Genomic DNA, 21,107 nt, shown 5'->3' with positions numbered 1-21,107 from the left:
GTAGCTGGTGTGAGGCAAGGATGTATTCTATCACCGTTACTGTTCCTCATCGTAATCGATGAGATTCTGGTAGATGCGATTGACCGTGAACCAAACCGCGGGCTGTTATGGCAGCCTATAACCATGGAGCACCTAAACGACTTCGAATTGGCGGATGACGTTGCACTACTCGCGCAACGGCGCTCTGATATGCAGAGTAAGCTCAACGACCTTGCCGATCGCTCCTCCTCGGCAGGTTTAGTCATCAACGTCAACAAAACCAAATCGTTGGATGTAAACATGGTGACTCCTTCCAGTTTCACAGTAGCCGGGCAACCAGTGGAGAATGTTGAAAGCTTCCAATATCTTGGTAGCCAAATGGCGTCAGACGGCGGTACCAAGATCGACATAGGCGCACGGATCAAGAAAGCAAGGGCTGCCTTTGCGAGTTTAAGAAATATCTGGAAAACAGGCAGATAAGTGAACGCACCAAAATACGAATTTTCAACTCTAACGTGAAATCTGTGCTGTTATACGCTAGCGAAACATGGTATGTATCAGTGGAGAACACTCAACGGCTGCAGGTGTTCATTAACAGATGCCTGCGGTATATAATTCGGGCCTGGTGGCCTCACAACTGGATCTCAAACAACGAGCTCCATCGTCGTTGTCACCAGAGGCCGATAGCAACAGAAATTCGGGATCGGAAGTGGGGCTGGGTCGGCCACACTCTACGTAGGGGCGGAAACGAAATCTGTAAGCAAGCATTAGACTGGAACCCAGCGGGACATCGCAGCAGAGGCAGACCCAGAGGCTCATGGCGGCGAAGCCTCAATAAAGAAATAAAAGAAGTCGACCGAAATCTAACCTGGCAACAGGTTAAAGCGATAGCCGGGCATCGCTCAGGATGGAGATCTTTCAAGTCGGCCCTTTGCACCACCGGAGGTGTACAGGATCCATAAGTAAGTATTCTGTTCAACAGATTGAGACCGCTTGAAGAGTCCTTCGTCGGCGAATACCAAGTGGGTTTTCGTGAGGGCCGATCAACGACGGATCAAATGTTTACCCTGAGACAAATCCTTGATAAATTCCGGGAGTACAACTTGCAGACACATCATCTGTTTATTGATTTCAAGGCGGCGTACGATTCAGTAAAACGGAATGAATTATGGCAAATTATGCTTGTAAATGGTTTTCCGGCGAAACTGATACGGCTGATTCGTATAACGTTGGACGGATCGAAATCAAGTGTAAGGGTTGCAGATGAAATATCGACGTCATTTGTTACCTTAGATGGATTGAAGCAGGGTGATGCACTCTCGAATCTACTGTTCAATATTAGGCTCGAGGGAGCGATTAGGAGAGCTCGTGTGCAAAGAAGCGGTACCATTATCACAAGATCGCATATGCTCCTGGGATTTGCGGACGATATCGATATTATCGAAATTGATCGCCGTGCCGTGGAAGAGGCTGTTGTGCCTTTTAAGAGGGAGACAGCGAGGATTGGACTCACGATCAATACCAGCAAAACGAAGTACATGGTCGCAGGCAATCAACGTGGGTTCATTAGTGGTGGTGGTAGCGAAATGGTGCTGGATGGTGAAAAATTTGAAGTGGTAGAAGAATTTGTGTATTTTGGAACAATAGTGACGAGCGATAATGATGTTACCCGTGAGGTGAAAAGGCGTATTGTAGCTGCAAATAGGGCTTATTACGTACTTCGTAACCAGCTTAAGTCCCGTAGTCTGCAAACGAAAACAAAACTCGCGCTGTATACTACTCTGATTCTTCTGGTGGCTTTATACGGCCATGAAACATTGACGTTAAAGGAGCCTGATCGGAGAGCTTTCGTAGTGTTTGAGCGTAAGGTGCTGCGGACAATACTCGGCGGTAAACAGGAGAACGATATCTGGCGGCGTCGCATGAACCACGAATTGTATCAGGTGTATAAACCCGAGTAGACGAAAAAAGCTCATTAATATCAAATGTTGATAAGATAGCAAAATGAGATATGGACATGATTGATATAAGAGATAAAAGATCAGACGACAATATCAATATTTTGCACTAAAAAATCATGAGGAGATCAAGTTATGCTATTTGTAAGAAGTGATCAATATCAAATGCCATTAGTTTGTTCTTATCCATAGCATATATTGATATTTATAAGATATTTCGGTGAAAATTTTTATATTGTTGCCTGTTCTTTTATCTTTTATATCAATCAAGTCCATATCATGTTTTGTTATTCTGTTCATGGTTTCTGCCCGGGAAGGGCTGGATATTATTAATCTTATACAACACGGCAGACTACGATGGGCTGGTCACGCTGTTCGTATGCAGGAAGAACGTCAAGTGAAGATAATATTTAGTAGAGAACCCCTAAGAGGCCGCAGGCTTCGTGGAAGGCCGCGTACACGATGGCTTTTTGCAGTTGAACAGGATCTGCGGGCGCTCAATGTTCAGGGCGACTGGAAGCGATTGGCCCAGGATCGAGTCCAGTGGAGAAACGAAATTCCCTTTTTTGGCAGTGGTTTTATGGCAGTTTTATGAACATTCTTGAACTTGCTTTGAAGAACGTTATAGTGATCGAAAACATCGTGCCGCTACTAGACCAAGAGAAAAAAGCCGAGATATCATCGTGAGCACATTAAGTATTATAAAATATTTATTACAAGTGTAATTTATTACGTACATTTATTTGCATTACAACGTGAACTCTGGATAAGTATTAATGTTATTTATCTCCTGTAAGGCCGATACAAATATTTAAAAAATTAATTTTGTCTCCCCTTCCTCGGATTTTTTTGCCAATAAATTATGTTTTGAGGGGGCAACAAAATAAAATTCGGATAATTTTGAGGTTTTTCAAAACATTCTTTAACAAATCCGAGGAGTTTTTTAATTTTTTTCATTTTGATATTTATTTTTTATCATCTCCACAAAAAGTTAATTAAATATTTGTAACGGCCTAATATAGATATACGTGTCGAAACACTGAAATACGTGAAATCCATACTGCAGATTAGGAGCAATTAGTAGTTGGTCAACTTTATTCTTTGATACTAGGACTGCACAACTATAAAGGTTCACTGAATTGTAAGGCCTATATTAACTATATTATCATTGATAAGACATTATCTAAACAATTATATCATCGTTTCAGCTTTGAAGCCCTATTCAATAAAACGCTATCAATAATCAGTTGCAGATTTTGTCCTTTACTAACACGTACCCATCAACACATGGGCCAGGACCTATCTTTACATCCAATCCGAGGAAAGGGGTCACCAGACATTTTTCCACTCAACCGGCACTGTCTTTATAATTTGACTATAAAATTGAATACTACATTAAAACCTTGAGGAGGCATGTACAACAAACATGGTCCTCTACGGACATGAAACTTAAACCATACTCGAGGAGGACTTGCAAGAACTCGAGGTATTCGAGAAACGCGTACTTAGAACGGTGTGTGGCGGGGTAGGATGAATCATGAACTCGCCCAACTCAACGACGAACCCAATATACTGAAGGTGGCAAAGGCTGGATGGATACGATAGGCAGCGCATGTTGCAAGAATGCCGGATAGCAACCCCGTAATAATGGTGTTCGCTTCATATTTGAATGACGAGCGTGGCACACATCCGAGGATTGAGAGATGTGGCTTGGCACTGTATATTGAGGTGTTAAATTGTTGATTCAGTGTTTAGCTAAGTGGATTAATGAATTTAAGGAAAAAAAACACGGATAAATTCTGCAGTGAGGTAATAATTGTTCAAATACTTGTTGCATACTAAGCTATGAGATAACAGTGTTCCAGTTTTAAGTCCGGGTACACAGCATCTGTTGAGTGGAATATGATATGTTTTGTGTAACTGGCAACACTGGCGTTTAGATGAATGCAAATGCTTTCATACTTATGCTATTAAATTTTATTAGAATAGTTTAGAGTGGCGATGGAACCTGTAGCTCGTGAATTGAATTGAAACTAGTTTGTAAGTTAGCTTATAAATATCATTAATGTTTAATGATTATTATTCGATAATAAATTTCAGCTTTGAAGCTGTGTGTAATGGAGAACACTGCTTTCAAAACCGTTTCATTCGAGCCAGGAAAATCTCATCGCAACAGTATACTTAACCAAATCAGTATTTAAAACTAACAGAAGGCAGCAATCTGCATTCGCTTTAGAGAGTTAACGAATCTTCGAAAAACTCTACATAACAATAAATATTGCTTTCCATGTCTGATATAGTAAGCCTCACTCTTCTCCTCACTGTGTCCCAAAGATTTTACTATGTATGATCCATAACTGTTGATACGATTTCTTCCTTTGGCGCTCAGAATTACTTTATGATCCGAGCATTCAATTGCATTGTAAATGCTGACATTTCGCCGCAAAACTCATATTCCCAAGAAATGCTCAGTCAGAAGCATAAACCAAGCAGAAACAAATATAGTAATGTACGTCTGCCCTATGACAACGACCACGCAGCCAGCCGGCCGGCAGGACCTTTGCCTTCATATGCATATGGATATGCGCAGACACGACCGGTACTTTATTTACGTGTGGCAAATTGCAGCAAATTATCGCTACATACTGCTGAATCCGCCTGGCTGGACAATAAATGTGGAACGACCTTCACGCGTTTGCGCCCGCACGAAATATTTTATTCGGCGTCCCTCCGTTGCGTCGTCGCGTTGTCGTACCTGTCCCAATCGCATCGGATTATGGTGTGATGCAGAAAAATAATAAATTAATTTGACCACCAACAAGTAGGCACCTACCGTTTTGGTGGGTGTCGATCGAGCAGCTAACGTGTCGAAACGCCACCACTTCACCCAATAATTTAAGTGTTGATGGAATCGATACTACTTCTTTTCGACATGTCACTTAAGTGTTTTTACTCAAATAATACCGGGCCAGTTACCACATGCTTTATTATTATACAGGAAAAGTTCAGTCCAGGCTAGGTGGATTGTCCTGGTTTCTTTTATTATTGATTCTCCCTTTCGGTCCTGTCAAATCGGTCACGCTATCAAGTGATTAATCAGTTCTACATGATCCAGTTTTTGCGGATCTTATCGCTCTGCTCACCGAAGTCCCAAGTGAATTCTATCAGTTAAGCGGAGATGACATTTACGATAGTTGACACTGACTTACGGACGTCCCGTCGCAATATGACAAACAAACCAGTACTTTTTTTGAACAGTAGTGGTCGCTTTTTTAAATGTGATGAATGTTGATCGAGAACGATATCGAGGGTGAGCAAGAGAACAGGAATAAATCGTTAATCATATAATCGGCTTTGTGGCAGGCATCTAATAGATCATAATAGGTCAGGCCTTAGTCATGCGAAACTATTTGTTCGATATTTGAATTGATACAAGCGAACAACAACGGTGGCAGTAGCGTGTGTACGAAAAGCTCACCTCAGAATTAAAAATTTGACTATGATACCATCATGAGAGCAAGCACCTACTCAATACTTGATCCCTATATGATATTTAACGACTTGATCATGTCACGGCAGTATTTTACCACCTCGGATCATTTTTTGATGAATTTGGAATAGAATGATGACAAGCGGCTACCTGCTTTGAAACTGAATTTAACCAAAGTGAGACATTCGCACAGGCTGGAAGTGATGTTATGGAAAAAGGCTGACTGCATTACAATCAGATTTTGTCCGGGAGTTAGAAGGTGCTGCAGCTCAACTGCAGCTAACTGCAGCTCGAGTGACCCATTTCAAACTGCCTAGTATTTCATGACCAGTCCGAGGTTACTTTTGCTTACAATAAGCCCCGCCTGTTCATGCTACCATTATCAATTGGATAATAGACCCATGAGCAAACTTCCGGATTTATCAATCCGGCGCGTATTTAGTTTTTTTTTAAATGAAACTAGATTACAAACAAATCGAAACGATCTCACCAAATTACTGTATATCCGAAGGACTGGGACTTCACGGCGAATATATTAACTTAACCCTCTATAACCCAAATTTTTGTTTTCGCTCAAAATCACTATTTCTAAAATTTCAAAATCAATGCAATTTTATCAATTTCACAGTTTGATTTTTTAGAATTTTGTTTTTCAACTTTTTTATCCAATCAAATAGTTTCTTGAATCTATTGAACTTTTTTTGATTTTTCAACATATTGTACGTGGATTTCCCTATTGGACTCGACCGTTCGAAAAAGTCGCTCCTTGAACAGTCGGTAAAATCGCCGTTTTCACCTTCACACCCGTTTTCATAGTAAAACCTGTCAAAACTTACAAGTCCGCCACGTGCTTTTTGCTGTTTCCCTCGGACTTCTCTTTCTTTTTCCGATGTTTTGACATCTGTTTTGACAGACAAGGAGCAAAAAACAAGGTAATCTAGCAAACATTTATTGCGCTTAGCAGACCTTGCTGCAAAAGGGAACGTTTGAAATAGGCAAGTGAACCGACCTTCGAATCCATTGGTCAAGTAAATCCACAATATTTATAGTTTGAAAATTCCTAACCAATGCTGACTTATACTAATGACACACTGGTGGTATAAGTACCATGGTACAAGAATCTTGAAATGAGTACTATACCAATTATTGTCTTTATTAAAGATAGTCTTGGAATGAATTATTGGCAGTAACTGATTTTCTACCCGTCGCTGTCACATCCAGGTGCTATAGTACATGCGCAAAATAGCCAGCAAGGGTTTGGGGTCATTTGGCCGAATGCCGTTTGGCCGAATGTCGTTTGGCCGAATGCCATTTGGCCGAAAGGGTCATTTGGCCGAACGCCATTTGGCCGAATGCCGTTTGGCCGAATAGTTGAAATTCTCTGAATGAAAAATAAACAAAGAAGAAGGAAAGAGAAAGAAGAAAGAATCAAGGAAGAAGAAAGAATCAAGGAAGAAAAAAGAAAAACAAAAAACAATGAAGAAGGAAGAAAAACAAAAAACAATGAAGAAGGAAGAAGGAAGAAGGAAGAAGGAAGAAGAAAGAAGGAAGAAGGAAGAAGGAAGAAAGGAAGAAGAAAGAAGGAAGAAGGAAGAAGGAAGAAGGAAGAAGGAAGTAGGAAGAAGGACGAAGGAAGAAGGAAGAAGGAAGAAAGGAAGAAGGAAGAAAGAAGAAAGAAGAAAGAAGGAAGAAGGAAAATGGAAGAAGGAAGATGGAAGAAGGAAGGAAGGAAGAAGGAAAAAGGAAGAAGGAAGAAGGAAGAAGGAAAAAGGAAAAAGGGAAAAGGAAGAAGGAAGAAAGAAGAAAGAAGAAAGAAGAAGAAAGAAGGAAGAAGGAAACAGGAAGAAAGAAGGAAGAAGGAAGAAAGAAGAAAGAAAAAGGAAAAAGGAAGAAGGAATAAGGGAGAAGGAAGAAAGAAGAAAGAAGAAGGAAGAAGAAAGAAGGAAGAAGGAAACAGGAAGAAAGAAGGAAGAAGGAAGATGGAATAAGGAAGAAGGAAGAAAGAAGAAGGAAGAAGGACGCAGGAAGAAGGAAGAAGAAAGAAGAAATAAGGAAGAAGGAAGAAGGAAGATGGGAGAAGGAAGAAGGAAGAAGGAAGAAGGAAGAAGGAAGAAGGAAGAAGGAAGAAGGATGAAGGAAGAAGGAAGAAAGAAAACAGGAAAAAGGAAGAAGGAAGAAGGAAGAAAGAAGAAGGAAGAAAGAAACAGGAAGAAGGAAGAAGGAAGAAGGAAGAAGGTAGAAGGAAGAAGGAAGAATGAAGAAGGAAGAAGGTAGAAGGAAGAAGATAAAAGAAGAAGGAAGAAGAAAAAAAAAGAAGGAAATAGGTAGAAGGTAGAAGGAAAAAGGAAAAGGGAAAAAAGGAAGAAGGAAGAAGGAAGAGGGAAGAAGAAAGAAGGAAGATGAAAGAAGGAAGAAGGATGAGGGGGAAGAAGGAAGATGGAAGAAGGAAGAGGGAAGAAGGAAGAAGGAAGGAGGAAGAAGATAGAAGAAGATAGAAGAAGATAGAAGAAGAAAGAAATAAGAAGGTAGAAGGAAGAAGAAAGAAGGAAGAAGATAGATGAAAAGGAAGAAGGAAGAAGGAAGAAAGAAGGAGGAAGAAGGAAGAAGGAAGAAGTAAGTAAAAAAAGGGAAACAAGAAGAAGAAAGAGAAAAGAGGGAAGAAGGAAGAAGGAAGAAGATAGAAGGATGAAGGAAGAAGATAGAAGAAGAAGGAAGAAGGAAGCAGGATGAAGGGGGAAGGAAGAAGGAATAAGAAAGAAGAATAAAAAAGAAAGAAGAAAGATAGGGGAATGAGAAAGGAAGAAGGAAAAAGAGACAAGGAAGAAGGAAAAAGAAAGAAGGAAGAAGAAAAAAAAAATAATAAGGAAGGAGGAAGAAGAAGGATAAGGAAGGAGAAGAAAAGAAGAGCAAGAAGAAGAAAGAAGTTCTCTGTTCTCAGTTCTCCGTTCACTTTTCTTTTCAAACTTTTCACATCTCCCTTCTCACTTCTTACTTCTCATTACTCACGTTTCATTTCTCACTCTTCGCTACTCGTAATTTGAGATTAATTTTTTTAACTATTCGGCCAAACGGCATTCGGCCAAACGACCCGTTCGGCCAAACGGCATTCGGCCAAATGGCGTTCGGCCAAACGGCATTCGGCCAGACGGCATTCGGCTAAATGGCCTGACACCGCCAGCAAGAGTTAACCGCCAGAAATTTGTATGGCGAAAGTCATCTAACGCGGGTTTTCTTAAAATAAGAAACTTTTCATGAAAAATCATTTGGTACCGATTATGTAGGAAGGTGTCCGCTACCATGCCTACCAAATATTTTTTCGATGAAAGTGCTTAATTTTGAGAAATCGAACCTTAGATGCCTTTCGCCATACTTATTTCAGAAAGTTAACTCCTAGTGTGCCGCTGTAAGCACGCTCAAAGCAGGCGATTCATTATTTTCTTGTCCTCTTGTACCATAGTACAAGTACCACAGGTGTGTCCTTAGTATTATTGCAATTTTTAAATTTTCGGAGTTATTTTTTATTTTCCGTGTAACGAGTTGAATGAATATTTTAGAGTGTAACATTCACCACTATAACTTTCTATTTAATAAGGTTAATTGTAGAAAAATACTAAACTACAAATATTTCACTATTTTAAGGTATACGAGCGAAAGCACGGAAGAACAAAATATTACCCAATTTTTTATAAATTTGTAGAACTTTTAAAATTGTCTTTAAACCACATTTAAACATGCATTAAAGTCTATATTATTGATCAACATCATAAGCATTCCGAAATCTAATTAATTAAAAATTACAAAAAAATCTAAAGGCGGTCTTGGGCACTAGAGGGTTAAATATAATTCCAAATAGTTGGCGGCGCGGTTTTGCAAAATTTGGCACTACTTAAGATGAAATTCTTCTGTCCAAAGCCACACTGAATTCATAAAATCTATTACCTGGAAAATAAACTACAATTTATCACATAACGGCAAAGCACATGTTTTGCTTCATCTCTTTACAGCGTATTGGTTCCCCTCCGGTGCCTTTATCTAAACCATATACGCATCGCTCAATGACCCAGCTTTTGCCGTTTTTTGGTACTCCGGTAGATGAGTACGCTGTTGTAATTTCCATGCCACTATCAACCGGGAGAACACCAAACAACCACTAATAGAAAAACTTCCCAACATAAGTTGAAAACACGAGCACTCGTTACACAAACGCAGAATGAATCGCCTGCTTTGAGCGTGCTTTTTTTTCCTTGTTGGGTATTTTAATCACTGCGACCATTTGTTAGATCTATTGTGATATATGCCCCATTTGATCTAGCTTTGTCAAGTTGACGCATCATTACTATTTAGAGCAATGAGTTATTGGCAGTGGCTGATTTTCTACTCGCCGCTATCACATCCCGGCGCTATAGTATATGCGCAAAATAGCCAGCATGAGTTAACCGCCAGAAATTTGTATGGCGAAAGTCATCTAACACGGGTTTTCTCAAGATTAGGAACTTTTCATGAAAAACTATTTAGTACCGGTTATGAAGGATGGTGTCCTCTACTACGCCTACCAAATATTTTTTCGATTGAGGTGCTTAATTTCGAGTAATCGAACCGTAGATGCCTTTCGTCATACTTATTTCAGAAAGTTAACTCCTAGTGTGCCGCTGTAAGCATGCTCAAAGCAGGCGATTCATTGCATTACCTTAACTACCAGCGATATCCCAATGCGGTATTACGGTTCTGATGAATCGTTCTACCATAATGGGACTTGTTCTCCAAACTTCTGAGGGTTCTATCAGCCCCTTGTTGAAGAACTGTAATCTCTTTCTAAAAGTTTCCGGACAATGGCATAACAGATGAGTCTTCTACATGTATGCCGCAGAAACGACATACATCATCTTCAAGTGATATCGGCTCGGGCAATGGCCTGTTATAAGGCCTGTGTATGTGTTAAGATCTTTTTTTGAAAGATCTAAAATTTTGCGAGTGATAGATACGTTTGGTGTGATGAAACGTTTAGACTGCCTCGCAATCAATGTGCTTTTCCAAATGTCCTCTATTTTAGAATGTTCCCAAGATTTGAGTTCCATTCGAAGAGAACACGCAGATACACCACAAAATGGTTCAGGACCTATGAATTGTCGAGATGAACCAAGTCTGGCCAGCATATCAGCGTTGAGCATGCTTACAGCGGCACACTAGGAGTTAACTTTCTGAAATCAGTATGGCGAAAGGCATCTGAGGTTTGATTTCTTAAAATTAAGCACCTTAATCGAAAAAATATTCGGTAGGTGTAGTAGCGGACACCTTTCTACATAACTGGTACCAAATAGATTTTCATGAAAATTTCCTAATTTTAAGAAAACCCGCGTTAGATGTCTTTCGCCATACAAATTACTGGCGGTTATCTCATGCTGGCTATTTGCGCATATACGACAGCGCCTGGATGTGGAGGTGGCGGGTACAAAATCAGCTACTGCCAATAATAAATTATTGGCAATGGCTGATTTTCTACCCGCCGCAGCCACATCCAGGCGCTATAGTATATGCACAAAATAGCCAGCAAGAGTTAACCGCCAGAAATTTGTATGGCGAAAGACATCTAACGCTGGTTTTCTCAAAATTAGGAACTTTTCATGAAAAACTATTTGGTACCGGTTATGAGGGATGGTGTCGGCTACAACGCCTACCAAATATTTTTTCGATTAAAGTGCTTAATTTGGAGAAATCGAACCTTAGATGCCTTTCGCCATAATGATTTCAGAAAGTTAACTCCTAGTGTGCCGCTGTAAGCACGCTCAAAGCAGTCGATTCATTCATCAAAAAAAATCCCGAGAAATAAATTATTCAAAATGTCAAAATTTGACGAGCGCGATCAAAATCCGTCCTAACCTACGCGCGGCACACTTCGATCATCTTTTAAACTTATTATCGGCGTAGCACCAAATTAGAACAACAACAACAACAAAAAATGACACATTGTGCATTAGCGGGTCAAAAATGACCACAACTTGAATTCGCTGCCAAAAGTTCAGTTTCAAACCGATTCTAAATCTTTTGGAAATAAATTGAAAGTATGTAGGTATTCCGCGAATGTCGTTGCGGACCGATTTCTGCAATTTGGCCATTCTGGTTCCCAGGAATCGATTTTAAAGGAACATAGATTCTTAAGCCTTAGGATTCTTAGGCATGATTTCTTGCCTTTCGAATGGTGATTTTGGAAATGCTCATAAATTTGCGTAGCAATAATACTCGTATAAGTGGTCTATTCATGAAACTCATCATAGAAGAGCGCGTTTTTTCCAAAGCTTTTCGTTATCGAACGCTTTACCGAAAAAATATCGAATTTCTCCAGAAAAAGCTAATGAATTTCTTATAGAGTTCCAATGCAAATTCTTTGGAATTGTCAAAGGAAAATCTTCAGAATTTCTCAAGAAATTCTCGAACATTCCTACAAGAAATTATTCGTATTTCCTTAGCTTAGCTTAGCTTAGACTGACTGTACATATCAATGGTTGCTACTCCGTGATTGATCAGAGCTGGTGCAAATTGCACTTCGATCCAAATGAATAGTGGTTGGGATTTACCATCTACTCTCAAAGTGCACGTTTCAGCAGCTCGAAAACATCGATCAATAACGGCGCCGGCCAAGTCCTTACAGTCAGTTGGGAAAGGGAGGGAATGTTAGTGTGTGGTTATTGTTGCTACTAGAGACCGAGAATACCTCTGCATCTCCACAATTACCACGGGAAGGAAGTTATGTTAGTTGGGTGGGGTAATCAGTAACATAGATCGGGATTCACCATGGAAAGTGATGTGACCTATGCAACTTCTACACTACAGTATTAGCAATTCATTACCTTGTTCAATTGTTCATCCTTCGCGAGGATAAACAATCAATCACTCAAAGTAGGCGATTGTTCATTTGAATTTTCGATCAGGCGACCGCATCATCATTTCTTAAACGTAATGAAAGTAGAAAACAAGCGGGATTGAATATGAAAATATGCAGATGGCAGTGTAGGAATGTATTTGCGAATGAAAGTGGATAAAATATTTGGGAATGCATGAAAATGTGTCACTTTTGGGCAAATATCGTGTTAACTCAAATTCATAACAACATTACTCATTTTCCGAACACTTATTTGATGATGAAAATGGATGAATCAAAATTATTATGAATATAGGCAACAATGTACCTGAGCAACATACGCTGGGGGATGGAAATAAAAAAAAACAGTATTGATGAGTAAAATAGAAAGGTAAAACTAGAGGCCTGAATAAGAGAAACGCGGATAGGTATGTGCCGCCAATAGAACCGTCAAAAAACAGCAGCCAATCGAGCGGGAGACCTGTCAAGCAGCCAAAGTGTTGGCTCAAATACTGAAAACGGCTAAATTTGTTTTTATGCCATTTTTAAATAAACAAATTTAAATGCATTTTGCATTAGTTTGCAATAATATATGCAAGTCATTTATAGATTCTGACATGAAATTGCATTGTTTATTGGATTCTATTGTCAAGTGATGTGGACACATTAAATAGCGGATTTTGAGTTTTTACCTACATAAATCATTTCTCCTTTTCATGTGTTGCTCTTTGATGAAGAAGATGGAATTCAGTGTTGGCAGAGTCATATTTTCTATCCGCGTTTCTCTTATTCGGGCTTCTAGGTAAAACTTAACGATATTGATGACAATCCATTGCTTCTATGAAAAGTTTGTTTTTGGTGCTGGAGAGACTTTTCACCAGGAGAATGTTTTAAACCATCTTCATTGGAGTTCGATAAGAATTGTTAACAGTTATTAATGTTAAAGAAATTCTTTCAATCATCACTGAAATTCTTAAACTACACTCTACTCTATGCCCTACTCATTCCGGTGTGGTATTACATACCTATATTCCATCTTCAAAAAAAATATTGAATATAGATGTTTAAATATGTATACAGTGTCAGACAAAACTATTAGACCGGAGGCCGTTTTTTATACAAGATGACCAGCTTTGGAGGGCTGTATCTCGGCTTGCCGAAATTTTGGCTGCCAGGGGGAATTTACCTGAATTTGCCTCAGATATAATTTAATAATAATGAAAGGGCTATTGTCATAACCCAGATATATGTTTATGTATGGCATGATTTGTTTTCTTAAGTGTGTCTTGTGTAACATTACATATGGAAAATGGAAAATATATGGAAAATGGTTTCTTTATGAATTTTATGGATATAATAAAATGGAATAAGGCTTACCACATTTAGATGGACTTACAAGTGCCATTCCTTATGCTCAAGAGTAGCGAAGCCAACAGTGTCTGTGAACATGATTCCTTAAAATTACCGCCATTGTTCTAGTCACCCAAAAGCTCGCAGTCCTCTCCACACGGAGTATCCTTCTGCCGTCGGGGCACAATGGGATCATCCTGAAAATAGACGATCGAAAATGTTTTGACCCCCTAAACGGCATTTTTTCGCCACGGTGTCTTCCTAGGGTAGTCTCATACTTTTCCCCTGCATCAGGTCAATTTACTTGAATACCCGAGCAAAAAATAAATTTTATGAGAAATTTGTTTAGAAGGTTGATGTCTTCAGCAAAGTTTTAGAGTATGTTATTTTGAACTTCTTTGTTGAATAAACCTTATACTTTGGACTAACATTTGTAGGAGAAATCGCTTCAATTTGGTAAACTAACCTCAAAATCGGGTTTTCAGGTTTTCCATGTTTTAGTTTTAATTAATCAACTCGGTATGCTCTGTAAACTTGTTTATATAAGTAAAATATAGCAATTTAAGGAGACTCCAGCAATATACAATGACGATATGTGAAGATATAATGATTATTAGGTCAAATAGGTACTATTTTATTCAATGTTTATTTTTTGAATTGGCACTTCTTGGCACCTAAATTTTAAAAAGTTTGTTAGCCCATTATGTCTAGAATGAGGTAGGGGATAAATAATTATCGGGTCTCATAAGGCACATTTCATCCAATTGGTATTTTTAAATGTCTCAAAAATCAAGGAAATCAAACTGTTTCGTGAAGTAGTCAAGCAAAATCGAATAAATTGTAAGATCCCGTATTTTTTCTTCAAAGTAGAATTCTTAGGCTTTTATATCATAATAATAGATTGAAAATCGGTCCAGTAGTTCAAAAGTTATGGATTTTTTACAAAAGTAAATTTTTGATAATGGTAATACTTTTTCAAAATAATTCACCCTAATGGCCAAACAATAAAACAACGGATCTATTAATTTTCGTAAAGGAATAATTCAACAAATCAACCAAATTTTGCAAAACTATGGAAGGTCGTAAATCGGTTTCACCTGATATTGCTGTACGTATACCTGCATTACGATATACCATCTCTATAAAAACGATATTTTCGAATATTTACTTTTGTCAAGAATCCATAACGTTTGATCTACTGAACCGATTTTCAATCTATTATTATGAAATGAAAGCTTAAGAATTCTACTTTGAAGAAAAAATACGGGATTTTACAATTTATTCGATTTTGCTTGACTATTTCACGGAACAATTTGATTTCCTTGATTTTTGAGACATTTAAAAATACCAATTGGATGAAATGTGCCTTATGAGACCCGATAGTTATTTATCCCCTATCTCATTTTAGACATAATGGGCTAACAAATTATTAAAAATTTAGGTGCTAAGAAGTGCCAATTGAAAAAATAAACATTGAATAAAATGGCACCTATTTGACCTAATAATCATTATATCATCACATATTCTCATTGTGTATTGCTGGAGTCTCCTTAAATTGCTATATTTTACTTAGATATACAAGGTCACAGAACATACTGAGTTGATTAATTAAAACTAAAACAAGGAAAACCTGAAAACCCGATTTTGATGTTAGTTTACCAAATTGAACCGATTTCTCCTACAATTGTTAGTCCAAAGTATAAGGTTTATTCAGCAAAGAAGTTCAAAATAACATACTCTACAACTTTGCTGAAGACATAACCCTCTAAAAATTTTTCTCATAAAATTTATTTTTTGCTCGGGTATTCAAGTAAATTTACCCTTGAAACTTCTATTCCTGCTGATGCAGGGAAAAAATATGAGACTACCTTAGGAAGACACCGTGGCGAAAAAATACCGTTTAGGGGGTCAAAACATTTTCGATCGTCTATTTTCAGGATGATCCCATTGTGCGGGGGTCCGAGTCCAGCAACAGTTTAGAAACTTACTTGTATAGCTCCATAGCTTCAACATAAATTGTTTTCACTCACTTCTAAATAAAAAGCTGTTAAAATTTCAGCAAAAAAATGACAGCAGCACGCACAAAAAAGATTGCCGTCCGATGCCTCTGACTACTACGATCCTTCTACAAAAAATTATTCGTATTTCCCACCAAAAACTCTTTGAGTTTCCATTTTTTTTGCAGTGTTTGCAGAAAGCTTTTGTAATTCTCATGAAAATTTATTACGAGATATTTACCAAAATTTCATTTGAAAATTCTCCATTATTTACACCTAAAAATATTCGGAAAATGTATTGAAATGTCCATAGGATGTTTTTTTAATTTTCTCAGGAAATTGCTCCAAATTTTAAAGAGAAATTCAAAAATATCGATAAGAAACCATTCTGAAAATCCAAGGGAAATATTTCAGAATGTCCGTTTAAACCAGCGGTTCTCAACCTTTTTTTAGAGGTACCCCTTAAAACTTTTGCATTTATTGAGATAGCCCCTAGTTTTTCGCTGTAAATAAAACTAAGCGTAGATGTATGCAAAACGGACCTGGAATTCTTACGAGATATATGGCTCTACAACAAGCTGTATGAAATGTTTATTATTCCGTGAAGCTTTCCAATTCTCATTACGTTTATACATCAAGCTTCCTACAACCCAGTCAACACATCGTATATGATGCAACATAAGATGCTAAAGTGGAAGCGATATACGTACATATTGTACGGGGGAGTACATATATGACCTCCACTTCAGCATCTTATTTGACATCACATACGATCTTGTGTTGACTGGGAAGTCTTTGAAGACTTAGAAGATCTTAGAAGGAGGTTTCTGAGCATGCTTAAAAGACGCTTCTTAACCCCTTGAAAGGAGGTCTTCAAGCCTCTTGGAAGAATAATTCCGAAACTTTGAAAGAAGGCTTTCGAGCTTTTTGCAAGTAGGATTTAGAGCTTCCTGAAAGGAGGCCTCTTAAAAAGTGGCTTCCAAGTTACTTGAATAAGGCTTCCGAGCGTTTTGAGAGAAGACTTGAATCGAGTAGGTTGACGAGCCTCTTGGTAGGAGGCTTCTGAGCCTCTTGGAAGTAGATCTCCGAGAATCTTGAAAGGAGACTTCCAAGCCTCTTGAAAGAAGAATTCTGAGCTTCTTGAAGGGAGGCTACCGAGCCTCTTGAAAGCAGGCTTACGACCCTCTTGAAGGAACCATCGAGCTTCTTGGAAGCAGGCTTCCAAGCCTACCCTTGAGCTATCCAAAAAACCTTCATGTCTTTCAAATTGATTCGCCTTCAGATTCTTGATTTTAGTTCAGAAATATGTTCCTCACATATTATTAAACATTTTTTCTTGATCAGGTAGATTGCATCAAAGATTTTAAAAAAATGTTTATTCGACATTTAGTCCTTTTGAAGTTTTGTCCCACAGCCCTTCACACTGTGTTTGCGATAAGCAGGATTCAAAAGTGTTTGATTTACTGAGCGCCATGTCATGTACAATACAAAGTCTTAGAATAAAAAACTATAAGAACTTTATCAAAAAGTTTTTATTGAAATTTTTATAATCTACCATTATGCATTTTTGTTCGAGGTACCTCCTAGGGCCAGCGAAGGTACCCCTAAGGGTACATGTACCCCAGGTGGAGAACCGCAGGACTAAAAATTACCTCGGAAATAATTCTAAAATTTCACAGAAAATTACTCGGAATTTTAACGGGAAAACTTTTGGAATTTAGAAGGGAATTCTCGGGATTTCCATGGAAGATTATTCAACGATTACAAATCGGATTCAACAGAAATTAAATTAATTGGCTTTGAGGTTTCAAGAGCTGTGGACATAGGATTAAACTTGATTTAATTTTAAACTGGTTTTTGTTTTGTTGGATTATGTTCAGTTTGATTTTGTTATGTTTGAATTTCGCATTCTACTGTAATGTTTACATACTGAAATGGATTTGAATAGCTGAATTGCTTAAAACGTGGTTGATTTCCATATTTTTCCATATGATATTTTGTGAAATTTGGAGAAGTCTACGCAGACTTCATATGGGGACAGGGGTTTCGGAAAAGTCTACGAAAGTATACTAGAGGGGAGGGGTTTGAAAATGTGAAATTTCGGTCTACGTGGTTTGTGAACAGCCCTAACTGGATACATTTTTCAGAAAAAAAAAAATAGCAATAAAATCATTCATGCGCGATATTTGTGTGCAATTTGCGTCCATATGAAAGTGGCCAACTACGATCCTTCCTCCGAGGATTACAGAAGTCAGTTCAGAAAATTTATGAGCGGACGATTATGATTGGTCTACAAAAATGTTAATTTTGCGTGAAAACTGCCTGAGATATTGCTAAGTCAAATCTGGGTAAATACGCCCCGGAAACCGTAAAGTTTTTTGAGCACTGTAGGAAGGTTAAGTAGGGGTACGGCAGGTATTTTCGTCCATCGTCGTAGGGACTGAAACCAACGAAACCAACGTTTATTTGCTAGAACTCCACTATAGCAGAATGTTTCGCCTGAGCTTACGATTTGGTACGGATGAGTTTGGCAAAACAAAGTATCTCTTGGTTTTTGAGATTATTATTATTATGATATTAACCCTAATTTGCAATTTTATTTACGATGTTCAAAGAACGTTTGAATTTTTGTTGGAGTTTGTTTCCTATACGAAAGCAGTCTGCACGGTATTGTTCGGCGATCTCCTGAAGTTGGCAACGATTCAAAATTGTTTGAACATCGATCGGTATTTGATCCTCATTGTGAACGATAATGGACAGCATTAATTGTACATTTTAATCATTCTACTTAGGCATGTCTACGGCAGCCATTATTACACACAGTTCTGAATTCTTTCAGACCAAATAACAATTCGAAAAAATGGTACTATTAATGTTCTCCGTACAGTTATCGATGTGCCTCAAAGTTACATGTCGTACAATGATAACAAGATCGAGGAAAAGCGAAATGTGATAAACGAATTTCACAGTAGTCTATGAATATATGAGATGGGCCATATACAATCAGTTATAAATAACAAATTAGAAGCCAATGAAAAGTTTAAATGATGGATATAAATTATCAAACAAATTCAATTGACTATTTGGAATAGGGCAATATTATTAAACAACCTCATATCAAGAATGTTCTCAGAACTTCTTCATCTTCTTTAACATGGACGAAATCCATATACTGTCAGTACGGAGTTTTGGGTCCGTTTCAGAAAACGATGAAATACTTAGCGGTTACTGTCAGCATTTGAATGAATTTCATATGAAATCTAAAAAGCTTGAAAGCCTGTTCAAGGCCTTCTCGGCACTTCGTTCTCACTTTTAAATTGTCAATCGATAAATACTCACCATAAACATTCGTGAGAGTCGTTTGAAAATCCTATCTTGATTTGAAACATTCACCCGTCACTTTTCGGCCTTTTTTTATCAAGAAACTTATACGCCAGAGAGAAGATTTAAGGTTCCCCCAAACACACGCGACGCGACAGTCGCGACGCGATTCTATCGCTTGGCGACAGCGATTATGTCGCCATTGGTATGGAAGCGAATATAGAACATTGCCTGCAGCGACGCAACGATGGAATCGCGGCGACTAGTTGTCGCCGTCGCGGCGATGAAATCGCTTAGGTTTGGGGGAGCCTTTAACGAAACTGTCAACTTCGAGCTGGTATTAGTAAGGTTTTGAATGATAATTCTGTGTTTAGTGTCGTTTGATTACAAAATTTGAGAAGTCATCACCGGCGACAATTCGCCTATTGATCCTACGTGAAAAATTATCAAAAAAATTGCAATCATTATCGTCAGAGAATTATTCAGCACAACACTGGTAATACATAAGCTTTAAGGGAATGGCCTGCTTTGGTAAATGCTTCTGTCTCGTTAATTTTATTCAACGTGCTCAGTTTTATTCGCCAAAAACACGTTCCGAATTTTAAATACGAATGTTAAGATCACCTCATCATTGAATGATAGTATAACATAATTAAGTGATCCACAATGCCAATTGGAGCACTTATGCCTACAAAGCAATGCCTTCACGACACCTAATTGACGTGAGTGGTAATTCAAAACGTCAACTGGTGAATGTTGCGTACAGGTGAACAACGTCCACCAGATAAACATCACTACTGCGCTGCAAACCATTTATTCATCTTACCGAGCGATCTCCGTAGGAAACAGATTCCGTTGTTGATTGATCGTTCCACCCGACTCTGCAGCGCGATGTTATCGCACAGAGATCCTTTTGCAGAAGATTATGCAAAAAAGAACAAATTGATCGCATGCACAAGTTGATTAGCCTTCTTATTTCATAAACACAATCCCTGACCCTTTGAACAGGATAATGCTTTTACACAGTGGCTTGATTCTGATGTGTTAAAATCCATCCATCACTGTAACTGTACACTTATGGAGGTCAGTTAATTTCATGTTTCTACTATTATTGAGAAAGGAGAAATGTCATAAAAAGCTGGTCTTTTGACCTACAGAAGTGTCACTAAAACAGTGATCGATGGATGAAAATTGATACCAGCAAACCGCATTGCTAGGAACGTGACGTGCTTGTAAACTACATTTTCTGATCATGATCACATATTTGTACCATTTGAACTTTTAATGCAGGATTATGTCCTTTGGTAAAATAGGCAGAATATTCCATAGTGTTAAACGACCTATTGTGGAGGGGTTAAGCACCGTGTCAAAACAAAATTGATTTCAAAAATTCTTTAAAATTCAACAGTTGGTCTTTTTCCACAGGTGTCGAATAGAATAGAATTTTGTTTTTATCACAATAGAAACAAACTGCAATAGTAGGACGCAGGTACCTATCGTTGCGATATTTTTTGACGGTCAGTCATATTGATGCGATATTGCTTGTGATTCTTATGGAGATCGATACTACAACAATAGGACCTTAGCACTATCGCAATATTAGGCTCAAAGGATTTAATTGTTTGATGAAAAATGTTGATTTTTCAAACAAAAGCTGTTCTAGTCGTTAATTCGACGAGTTTTATCGTACCCATAATTGTTTTTATTACTATTATATCCAAAAAGGGACTTTCTTTAACACTAACACAACATTAGAACATACCACAACGATAGGATGTTTTACCCTATGATGGTTATTTATTTGTTGATATATTCAATGGTTATTTTTAAATTCAAAACATGATCGAATATCAGAAAAATTTCAATGGATTTTTGGGAGAGTTATTATATATTTTGATAAAACAAAACAGACTCAAAAGCATGGCTAAATAAATAAAAAAACAGATTAATCCATCTAGCGTTGGTGGTGCCTTTCTCGCATTTAGTTAAGACAACAACCTTATATGGGGTTTATATGGTCCGATGTACCATTTTCTTCATAACTTTTAAACGCAATGGCCGATCAAATTTAATAGTGATCAACAAGGCTTTGTCCCCTGTCGAATAAAACTTGTTGCGAGAAAATCGGTTAAGGATTACTATATGAAAAAGTTGTC

At 38.0% G+C, this 21,107-nt stretch overlaps 1 protein-coding gene across 3 annotated transcripts in view; it reads right to left on the bottom strand.

The window, feature by feature from the left end:
* Nucleotides 1-21,107, bottom strand: part of LOC134207612 (uncharacterized) — a 259,390-nt gene that overhangs the window by 34,841 nt on the left and 203,442 nt on the right. The window lies entirely within an intron of this gene.

Source organism: Armigeres subalbatus, chromosome 1, assembly GCF_024139115.2.
Source record: "Armigeres subalbatus isolate Guangzhou_Male chromosome 1, GZ_Asu_2, whole genome shotgun sequence".
Taxonomy (NCBI): domain Eukaryota; kingdom Metazoa; phylum Arthropoda; class Insecta; order Diptera; family Culicidae; genus Armigeres; species Armigeres subalbatus.
The sequence above is the reverse complement of the archived record's forward strand: the minus strand, read 5'-3'. Positions and strand labels throughout refer to the sequence as shown.